Source organism: Bos taurus, chromosome 18, assembly GCF_002263795.3.
Source record: "Bos taurus isolate L1 Dominette 01449 registration number 42190680 breed Hereford chromosome 18, ARS-UCD2.0, whole genome shotgun sequence".
NCBI classification, from domain to species: Eukaryota; Metazoa; Chordata; class Mammalia; order Artiodactyla; family Bovidae; genus Bos; species Bos taurus.
The window spans coordinates 14,512,973-14,524,093 of NC_037345.1; positions in this window are offsets into that span (position 1 = coordinate 14,512,973).

The following is an 11,121-nucleotide window of genomic DNA, read 5'->3' on the forward strand; positions in this document are numbered from 1 at the left end:
GCTCAGGTGGAGAGAGCTCCAAGCCCTGGGCTTTATGAGGGCCTTCTGGGTGCTGCGTGCTTTATGCTCCTGTCAGGGGAGGGGGCAGCACTTGCAGTACCTCCCAGCTCTGTGGGCATGGGTTTCAGATTGAGATTTCCCCCTAAATTATCTTGTCTGGGAAAAACAGACTGTTCCGACCCTGAATGAGGCCCACCCACCCCTGCCTCTATCCATCCGTCCATCCATCCATTTTGGGGGCCTATTTTTAGCTCCTGATTCATCTCTTGTTCAGCGGGGATAATGGGCATCGCCATGGTAACCTGGCTACCGCTGAATTCTGGAAGGGCTGATTTTGGTCTCTTTGGGGGTGAGAGGACACCAGAGATGCAGCCCCCCCCCCCATTCACATCTGGGAGGCAGCAGGAATGCAGGCTGGGGACACTGTGGCCCTGAGGAGGGAGGGCCAGTGTCAGCAGAACCCAGCCACTGAGTCTTGTATGACTGGGCTGCCCTTTTAGGAGCAGAAAGTCTCAGACAGTTCCTGGGCACTGATCAGGGGCAAAGCCAGCAAGAGCTGGTCAGCTGAGATCCCTGGGGAGACAGAAGCCAAGAAAAATGGGGGGATGGGGGGTCCATGCACAGCAGTGGCGACAGTGATGGCCCAGGGAGCTGCAGCCTCGATGGGCTGTGGCCTCTTCCAGATCTCGTGTGGCAGGGAGGGGCCAAGGTTCAAGGTCCCAGCCTCTCCCCTCCTCCCTGGAGAGGAGTGGAATCGGGGTCAGGGCCGCTTTCAGGGGATGCCCTCCTGGGGCCAGAAAAGGTGTGGATGGAAGGACCAGGGGAGGCAGCCATGGGACCTGGCCTGTGGGCGGCTCGGCTGGGCACAGCAGGTGAGGGGGAGCCGCTGGGGGGGTGGGGGCAGGAAAGCATCAGCCAGCTCAGCTGTAAGGACGTGAGGAGTTTTCCAGCCAGCGCCCAGCCCAAGAAGGCAGCCAGCTCTGCCCAGAGGCAATAAAATAATGAATTGATTATGGTCCAGGGTGGTTCAGATGGGCACCAACCGCTCTCACCTCCTTGGTAACAGCAGCCCTGCTCTCTTCTGGGGGCCCATCTCCTAGTCCATATATTTAATGGGCCTGGACTACTGTCTGAATCCCAGGGTAGGCACGATGCAGGCCTGACCACTCAGCAAGCGTGCTGTCCCCTGGACACGGTGATTGGCTCCAGGTGGGCACTCCACCTGGATGGCCAAAGGGACTGGGTTCTGCAACTTTTCTGCCAGTTGCTAAGCTGCTGAATGGGCACCAGGAGCAGCTGGTGACCACTGCTGCAGCATGGGCAGGGCCTGCCTGGGAAGGAAGCTGGCACAGAGGAGGTGGACAAAGAAATGATGCCAGAGTATGGGGACCTGGCTCCTCCCTTTCTGCTCAGACCAACTGGGGTCAGAGACGGGGCTTCTGTCTCTTGCCACTCCCAGATTCTGGCCCACAAGGATGGCAAATATTCCCAGTTCACAGACAAGGAAAGCAAGGCTCAGAACAGTTGAGTGACTTGCCCTGAGTCACACAGCTGGCAGTGGCAGAAGCAAGACCCACCAGCCCCGTGCAATTTCTGGACTTTCACCTTTCAATGCAAGACCCTCCATCAAGGGTTCTGGAATCCAGATGGGCTTCTAGGGAGGGAAGCCCGAGACAGGATGGTCAGAAATCCTGGCAGCTGATGTGGAGACCTGCAGACGAGATGCCAGCCCCTAGTTCTTCATCACCACCCCTCCTGGGGATGCAGCCTCACTCTTGCTCACAACAATTGTATGTGGAGTCTGTGGGGTTCAGAGCAAGCTGACCTGAAGGAAGGCATCAGCCAGCTCAGCTGTAAGGACGTGAGGAGTTTTCCAGCCAGCGCCCAGCCCAAGGGGCTGCTGTGGGAGGCAACTGGGCCTGACTGTCTTCAGAGGTTGCTCCAGCATGCTTCTTGGAGCAACTCCTTCTTGCAGGATGGGCTTGGGATTCATGTAAACCTGCGGTGGCCAATGACTTAAGCACCGGTCCAGAGTTAGGTTGGACACCTGGTCCCACTCTCCTCAGCCTGCACGTGACCCCTTGCTTCACTTGGAGGCATGAAAAGTAAGCGTGATAGTCTCTCAGTTGTGTCCAACCCTGCAACTCCATGGACTGTACCTTGCTAGGCTACTCTGTCCATGGTATTCTCCAGGCAAGAGTACTGGAGTGGGGTGCCATTGCTTCCTCCAGGGTATCTTCCTAAACCAGGGATCGAACCAGGCTGACCCTGAAGTTCTTGACTGACCCTCCCCTGGAGAAATGGGGTTTATAGTGCTTCCCCGTGAATCCAGGCGGCCTCAGTGCTGTGTGTCTCCAAGACTCAGTTATGGACACACACAGGGCTGTCCTGGTCCCTTGCTGTCTGAACAGGGGCTCGCCAGAGCCCATGACACCTTCCTGGACTTTCGGGAGAGATGTCACTGGGACCATCGCAATCCTTTCCTGTATTCCTGACCTCTAGAAATGGAATGAGTTTGTCCGTGTTTGCTGGTGTGCTAAGCCACCACATGTTGGGGGTAGTTGGCTCTGCACGTTCTTGTAAGGACTGCATGGGGGGCGGGTGTACTGGGCCTGAGACAAAACACCTGTTGGTAAATAAATATCCATTTCCGGAGGGAGCAGGGTGTCCTTTCCTTGTTCTGAGCATCCCTAGTTATGGGTGTCGGCCTGGCCCTGTGCAGGGGAGGACTCCCGGCCCAGGCCCCCACCCCCACATCCTCAGAGTCAGCCGTGGGCCAAGGGAGCAGAACCCTGAATCTCCAGCCTGCTCTTTCCTCTGCTGTAGAGACGAAGCTGAGCAGGAAACAAGTGCTGTGATTGGTGTGGGCAGCAGGGCTGTCAGATGCTAGGCATAGGGCCTTGGGCACAGGGGCCCGTGGGCAAGAGCCCCGCTTCTCCTGCTCTGGTGTCTGCCCCCGAATGAGGGCACCCAGGACCCTTGCCCAGCACAGACTCTCCCCGACCCAGACCTACAACAGCCACAGAGCCCAGGGTGAAAGGACCCAGTCCTGGTTATCTGCCGAGGTTGTGGCTCCCTAGGCTGCCGCCCTCTGGGGATTTAAGTTCCAGGAGCCTCAAGCCTGAGGCTCCGTGGAGACTCCTGGAGGCCCCGGGCTCCATCCGGAGAGGGCAGCCGGGCGGTCAAAGGTTCAGGTAGTCCCAGCGAGGAGCCCGCCTCCCATCCCACCCTGGCCATCAGCCACAGACCAGGGACACAGTGGCTCGTGCCTCTTGTGGCCAGGGTCTGAGCCACAGCTGTCAGCCCCAGGCGGTACAGGCCTGTGGCGTCATAACACCAGCCTGGTTAGTGGGTTTTTCAGGTACAGGGCTCTGAGGACCCCAGTTCTTCACTCTGGGAGAACTGATAGACACAGCTTCGAGCTCGGAACTCAGAGCTACGGGTTCTCACCAGCTTCCCTCTCTGTGTGGGCCTTGGGTTCCTGAAGGGTGAGCTTCCCTGAGGCTCATGACCGACAGTGGGGAAGGGTTGTCAGAGCAGGCACCCTCTCTTGCTGCCAGGCCTGGGTGCTGGCCGGCGTTGAGGGCCCCAGCCAATCAAGGGAAGGTGGGAGGAAGCAGGTTGGGGGTCAGGGACGGGGTCGGTTGACATTCAGGGGAAGGGAAGGCCTTTGGACAGAGCTGTTTTGCTCTTGTGCTGGAGTAACGTGTCCAGTCCCCACATCAGGGAAGGGAAAGTCCACATGTCCCAGGGGCCCCTGCAGCAGGCCGCAGCTCCTGGGGGAAGGCCAGCAACCGTTTCCCCCACCCTCAGGGGTCATGTGTCTCCAGAAAAGACACGTTCAGTTCCTCAGGGTGGCCTGTGGATGGGGGCCTTACTTGTAAATAAGTTTTTGCAGGTGTGACCAAGTCAAATGAGGTCACAGGATGGGTCCCGTGTCTAAGGACTGGTTTCCTCAGAGGAAGAGGAGAGGGCCAGGGATGGGACAAATGCAGCCGCTGTTGCAGCAAAGACAGGAATGAACAGCCTTTGGCACATACCAGCCTGACAGACCGGCGAGAGGTAAGCAATTTAGCTGTTACTACTAACAAACACTTGTCGCTGGGCTTGTCCTTCACAAAGCTCATTACTCTGACTCCATGTAGATTTGGAGCAGGAAATGGTAACCCACTTCAGTGTTCTTGCCTAGAGAATCCCAGGGACAGAGGATCCTGGTGGGCTGCCGTCTATGGGGTTGCACAGAATCGGACACGACTAAACCGACTTAGCAGCAGCAGCAGCCATGTAGATTATGCTCTGGACCTAGCACGCTTCTCCCCATATGCTCTCTTTGTAGCATCCTGCATTTCAGAAAGAAGGTCGGGGTCGATAACTTCATGGACACCAGACTCAGCTGCTGCCTGGTGCCAGCTGTGGCTGTTTTGATACTTTGCAAGAGAATGAAAAACACGAGACCTTCAAGAGGATTATAAAACCTCTCCCTATTCCTGAGAAAAGGGGGCACAGTTCTTGAGGCACTAGCCTGCTGTGTGTCCCTCTTGTCTGGCACAGATAATGAAGCTACTCTTCTCTACTTCCTCCAGATTCTGTCTCCATATTTCTGTTTGGCATCAGTGGACAGGGAGCCAAGGTTTTGACAGCATTGCGAGCTGGGGAACCATGGGAGCTGCCCCCACATCTCCACTCCGAGGGGCTGGGGGAGCTGGGGACCCAGAGGTTTCCTGGGACTTGGTGCATCAGAGGTGTTGAGGGACATCTGCTTTTTGCTTAATTTTTAAATTTTTCTAGAATACTTTATTGCTGGAACGGAAGAATTTCGTAACCATGCTTTTTTTTTCTCTGTCTTTGTTGTGGCTCTGGGGCTCCAGAGCGTACATGCCCAGTAGTCGTGGCACATCGGCTCTTGTGGGGCTGCATTTCCCTAAGGCATGTGAGATCTTAGTTCCCCCACCAGGGACCGAACCCATGTCCCCTGCACTCGGAGGTAGACTCTCAAACACTGGACCACCAGGGAAGTCCCCCGTGGTTTGTTGTGATAAACTGTTTTCTCACACCAGGGGTAGAGAGCTCTGATGTGGACAGTCATGACAGACTCCCCCTCCCAGCCCTGCCGGTCCTAGGGGGCAGCCAACTCTCAGAGTCCAGGGCCAGGGGTCCCTCAGGAGCTGGATCCACACCCCCAGACCCAAACCCTGCACAAAGGGCGAAAAGGCAGGATGCTGGCTTCCACTAGGGGGCGCCCCAAATCCAGGTGCTCACAGGCCCCCTGGCCCCTGCTGACAGCAAGTCCTGGGACCCCCACAGCTTCTTCTCCAAGTTTACTGAGACGCCAGTGACAGGTAACTCAGCTGGAGGAGTGTGACGTGGCGAACCGATACACCTGTCCACAGCGGGGTGACTCCCACAGCAGGGCTAGCTAGCACTGGCATCACCTCACAGAGTTGCCTTTTCTCTGTGTAATGAAATGTCACATCTCCTTCCTGAGCAGCTTTCAACTTCACACACAGTATCGTGAGCTGCAGTCGCCAGGCTGTACGTTCGAGCCCAGGACTCACAACTGCAGATCTGATTTCCAGATCTGTGGAAATCATTTGACCAACTCCCCCAGCCCCAGCTTGCCACAGTTCTACTGTCTGTCTTTACAAAGCTGGGCTTTTTAGATTCCACAGATAACTGAGCGCCTACAGTGAGGACAGAGAGTGTTTGTGTGGCTTATTTCACTGAGCGTGATGCCCTCAAGGTTCATCCGTGTTCTAGAAATGGCAGAATTTCCTTCTTTTTTATCACTGAATGATTCCCGTGTGTGTGTGACAGAGAGAACAGGCGCCAGTGGGGGAGAATCCTTTTATCCATCACCCGTTGATGGACACTCAGGTTGCATCTGTTGTGAATAGTGTTGCTGTGAACATGCAAGTTCACATGTCCCTTTGAGGGTGTTTTCATTTCCTTTGGATAAATACCCAGGAGTGGAGTTGCTGGGTCACACAGTAGTTCTGTTTTTAATCTCTTGAGGAACCTCCATACTGTTTTCATAGCAGCTGAACCAGTGTATGTTCCCACCAACAATGCATGAACGTTTCCTTTTCTCCACATCCTTGCTGACACTTTTTTTTTCCTTGCCTTTTCTGGCAGGTGTGAGGCGATATCTCACGGGGGCTTTTTTGTGTTTATTTATATATTAAATCTTCTGATCCGTGAACATTTATTTATGTCTTCAGTTTCTTTCATCAGTGCCTCATAATTTTCAGTGTGCAGATCTTTCATCTTCTTGATTAGATTTATTCCTGGGCTTTATTGTTTTTGACGCTATTACAAACGGGATGTTTTTCTTTTTTTCAGATAGAGAAAATATATAATAATTTTTGTCTCACTTGGAGTGGATATTCTAATATCTTGAGGCAGAAACAGTCATTGTGTGTTCTCCGTTGCTGGCTGCTGCTGGGCATCACAGCATCTGTGGAAATGGATACCAACTCCTAAAATCAATATACTCTGAATTGCTAGACACTCATTCCCAGGAGCTTGGGATGAGGGACTGTGGATGTCTGAGAGGTCAGCCTTGGAAAAGCAATGTAAAACATGTGACTGAGAAATTGAATTCAACATGTGATTTGAAGTTGAAATCTTACTGTGTACACACAATATTGGAGTGGCTCAGAGAGCTCTTGGGGCTCCAGCTTCAATGGACTGAATGTATTAATATTATACAATTAAAAATGTTTGTAGGAGCTTGTCTAGGTCTATAAATGGAATCAGATGTGAATAAAAAAACTCTTTAAAAGCGATGGAGAAACAGAATATTAAACTTTGAGGGTTGAATGTGTAAGAAACTGGGATTGAAAGTTTATAACATTAATAAACTGAATTTTATTAAATTGTAAAAGGCCCAATGAACCACATGAAAGCCACGGAATCTCAAGTTGATGTCAGTTTTGGGAACTATAACCACCCGTTTCCCAGGACGAGTGACTCAGGCCTTTTTACCGCCCTCCCCTCTCCAGTGAACGGGCCTCCTGAGCAGGGGCTTTTGCACGGACCCTGCCTCTGAGGTCAGATTTCTGCATGTTTGCCCCCACCCCCTCTCTTCTGGGACTTGTGCACAAAGTGAGACCCGAGGAACCCCAGATTTACTCTCACTGAACTGCCGGGAGGCGGGTTCCACTTATCTTCAGGGCAGGGCCAGGTCCCAGCTGGAGGTGGGTGGTGAGAAGGCATGCCCGGAAGGGTACAGCAGTGGGTGGCAAGAGGTGGGCCAACCAGGGACCCTTCCTTTGCCCGAGGAATTGGCTGCCGACTGGAAAAAGGCCAAGAAGGACTCAGGGCTGGCTGGTGGGGCTTCTGCCCTCCTGGCTGATTCCTATATCCTGCCCATCCCTGCGGGCTTCCTGCAGCCTCATTCCCACCCTCTAAGGTGCCTTGATAGAGGCCGAGGTAATGTGGACGCTACCTGGGACACCTTTACAGCATTTGAGAAACCCCAGCAGACAACCGAGGCACGTTTTCCTACAGCCTGTTTGCAGGACAGGGGAACTTGAATCTTGGCCAGCTCCCCTCACACAGCGTATGGCTTCCCTGCCCCCACGCACACCTGCAACCCTGCTGGGGTTTCTCAAATGCAGTAACCTTTGACCTGAAGAGTAGTACTAGGAGTTGACCTGGAAGGCAAGGGCTTTCTTAGAAATGCTTTTACTCTCCTTGGGGGCTGAAGAGGGGGTCAGCCCACCCAGGGCTCCAGACTTGCTCCCTGTGCTGTAAACACCCATCTCCCACTGTCCTGACAGACAGCAGGGTGTATGCACACACACACGCGCGCTTACACACACATGCACTTGTCTGAGGAGACATAAGAAGAGAAAGCGTGTGTGTAGAATGAGGTTGCCCACCCCAGGTTGGGGTGGGGTGGTGAAGGCTGGACACGAGGGGTGGGTGGGGATTACTTCTCGAACCCATGCATGCGTTATCTGGCTCAGGAGGTCCAGGCAGGCCCGGTGGAATTGTACAAGCCCTTAAATGAGAACTAACTTTTGGAGTTTGCCAGTCATATTTGTACAAGAATCTTATTGTAGTTTAAGTTCCCTTTTTCTCATTCTTTGTGAGGTTCAGCTTCTTCTTCTTCTTTTTTTTTTTTTTGTCATCTCTTTGTTCATGCCCTTTGCCCATTTTTCTGATGAATTGCTCATTTTTAGAAAATGACTTACAAAACCTGGTGTGCCGTGCGCACTATTATAGACATGTTTTCCTAGGTCACCAGCGGTCTTTGATCCTCCCCTGGGGTGTGCCAGCCTGCTACATCAGTATTTTTCTCTCCTGCCCTTTGCTTACTTCCAGGGCTTTCTGACTTTGTTTCCATTATACAAGACGATGCTCTGCATGGGGTTTGTGGAACATGAGGCGGGTTGGATGGGCTGCCGCCTCCATGTGCTGACCCTCCTCACGTGGTCTAAGCAGGGCAGTGAGCCGTGAGCTGCGCCTGCTAAGCTGTATCCAGCCAGCGTCTCCCGCGCAGCTCGGCGCTTGTCATGGATGGAACACCCTGGATTCATCTGCACCCTTTCCTCACGTGTGGACATTTGGTGGATAAAAAACAGCATCAAATCTCTCACAGATATTCTCCCACATGGAGAAGTGGTAACCAGAGCTTTTATCAACCCATTCAGGAACGTTTCTAGGGTGTACACTTCATGCCAGTTTAGAAATACAGCTATGAGCATGACCAGTATTGCCCTGCCTTTGGGGGACTCACCAGTGAGTGGAGGTCAGGCCAAAGTAGCAGGCGCTCACCAAGGAGCTTGAGGGTACTTCGGGGTCAGTGGGATCAGAGGAAAGTGTTGAACCCACACGAATGGTGAAGGCAAGGAAGACTTCCTGGAAGCAGCGGCATCTATCTGAGGCTGGGAGAATGAAGAGTTAGAATCAGCGGGGTGAGCATGTCAGGGCCATCTAGGCAGACTGAGGCTATCTCACACACTGGGAGGAGGGCTCAGCGTCCCAGGCCAGGTGCTCAGGGCATCATCCTCCTTGGTCACCCCCGAGGTGTGCACCCCAGCTCCCCAGCCTGAAGTGGAACTGCTACTATTAGCCTGCCCTCCATGCTGCTGACTGCCAGCCTGGGGACAGCTTGCTGACACCTCAGGAAAGCACCCAGCTGGCCGGGTGGCTGGGGGCACCCTCTCCTGGAGCCTGGGGTCTGGGCCTTGGGTTCTCGGCTGCTCAGGGAGAATGTTGCTCAGGAAGAGTGACCAGGGTGGACTCACTGTTCTCCCGTCCCCAGGTCTCCTTCCCTGACCAGACCCCCACCAGCCTCACCTGAGCCCCTCTTCCCACAAGCCTCAAGCCCGTTAAGTCTGGGCCACATACCAACACTGTTCTAACAGCTTAAACCCCACCCCAGGATGGCCAGGCCCCCTTACAGTGCCTGAGAACTCAGGGCAGCTCGAGGAACTGAGGCTTGTTCCAGCCTCCTCTGAGACAGGACTTGACTTGGAAAAGCTGGAGCCAGGGCCAAGCCCCACTTCCTGCCTTTTATTTAATGTGATAACTTCCGAATGACATATTTCAATCACAGCTAACATAATGCATGGATCATCCAATGCTTTAAGTGGAAGGTAGAGCAGAGACCCTGACTTTTACTGGTCTAAGGGTCAGAATTGCTTGGTTTCTGCTCCGTGTGAATTAACGCTTGCTTATTTGCTAGAGCTCTGCTGAGCTGCAGTGTTTCTGCAGGTTATTGTCTGAGAGCAGAGTGAACAAGCGTTTTTCCCACTTGGAGAGGACGGGGTGGGGGCCAGCACCTGCTTCTTACATCCTGTTCACCTGCCCTTTTCCAGCTCCCACGGCCAGTGCTGGAGGGCCTTCCTACTTTTCCTGGATTCCTGCTCCCCTAACGGCCGAACCCGGCTCACCCCCACCCAGGTCTCTCGGCACAGACACAGGGGCGGCAACGTGGGCTTCTTTCCCTTTCGCAACAGTTATCGCTGGTCGAAACCCGTCCTCCAAGGTCGGCGTGGGATCCAGTCCAGCAGTTTCCATTTAAAGGTCCTGGAGGCCGAATTTCAACCTCCTTTTTCCTGAGCTGACCCTCCTGCGGTGACCACAGAGAGCCGATGCCTGGCCCTGCCTGCATCACTGACCAGTGGGTGGTCTTTTCAGTCCTGCCAGCCGGGCCCTGTCGCCGGGCCCCCACTGAGGGCCGGTGTGCTCGCCCCACCCCCACCCTGTGCGGTGACTCCCCCACCACACCGCCTCTCCGCCCCACCCTCCATCCTCAGGTGACCTGTGGCGCAGAAGTGCTCCGGAAGAATCATCCAGGATAAGGAAAAGAGCCTTTGCGGCCACAGGGCTTTCTCCAGGCAGCCAAGGCCTCCCTGCACCGGCCCCCAGTAGGATTCTGGACACACTCCACTCAGGCTGATCCACGGGGTGCCTGGGGGAGCCCATCTCTGAGGGGGAGGCTTGTCTCTGGGCCTCCCCCGGGGTCTCAGCGAGCGAGCTCCACCTCCTCTGGGGCCGCTCACCCTCCCCTCTGTCACTCAGCTTCACCCTCTTGCTGTGACATCTGCCCCCAGGAGGAGGGCTGTGTCAGGGGTCTCCTGACTCTGGTGTTTCAGGGCCTGTGTGATACCCCGTCTTCCACGGAGGGCAGGGCAGCATCCTGGAGCGATCTTGGGGTGCACACCCCCGGCGCCCCGCCTAGATGAGGCATGTGTCCCTGCGAGGGGGGCTCCTGTGTCCCCCCTACCCCGATTGGAAGCTCATCCATTGGCTGGGTGGTTTCTGCAGGCTGTCTGACACTGTGAGCCCCTTTGGGAAATGGGGCACTACTGAGACCCAGCTGCAGCGGGTGGGGTGGTGGCCCCCAGAGGTACAGCCTCCGGAGCCGTGAAGGTGACCTTGTTTGGGGAAACGCTGCTGTAATCAGGCCAAGGCGGACTGTGTGGGTGGATGTCTGGTGCAGGCATTGCTGCGGGCCTGGCTGGCGGGCAGAGAGGGAGGGGTAAGGGGGTCCATGGGGTGGTGGGAGGCCAGCTGTGCAAGGCCAGGGGCCAGGGAAGAGTCTAGGTTCTGACTGGACTGGCAGGGCAGCCCAGGGGCAAGTCCAAAGCCTGCTCTGGCTCAAGTGGG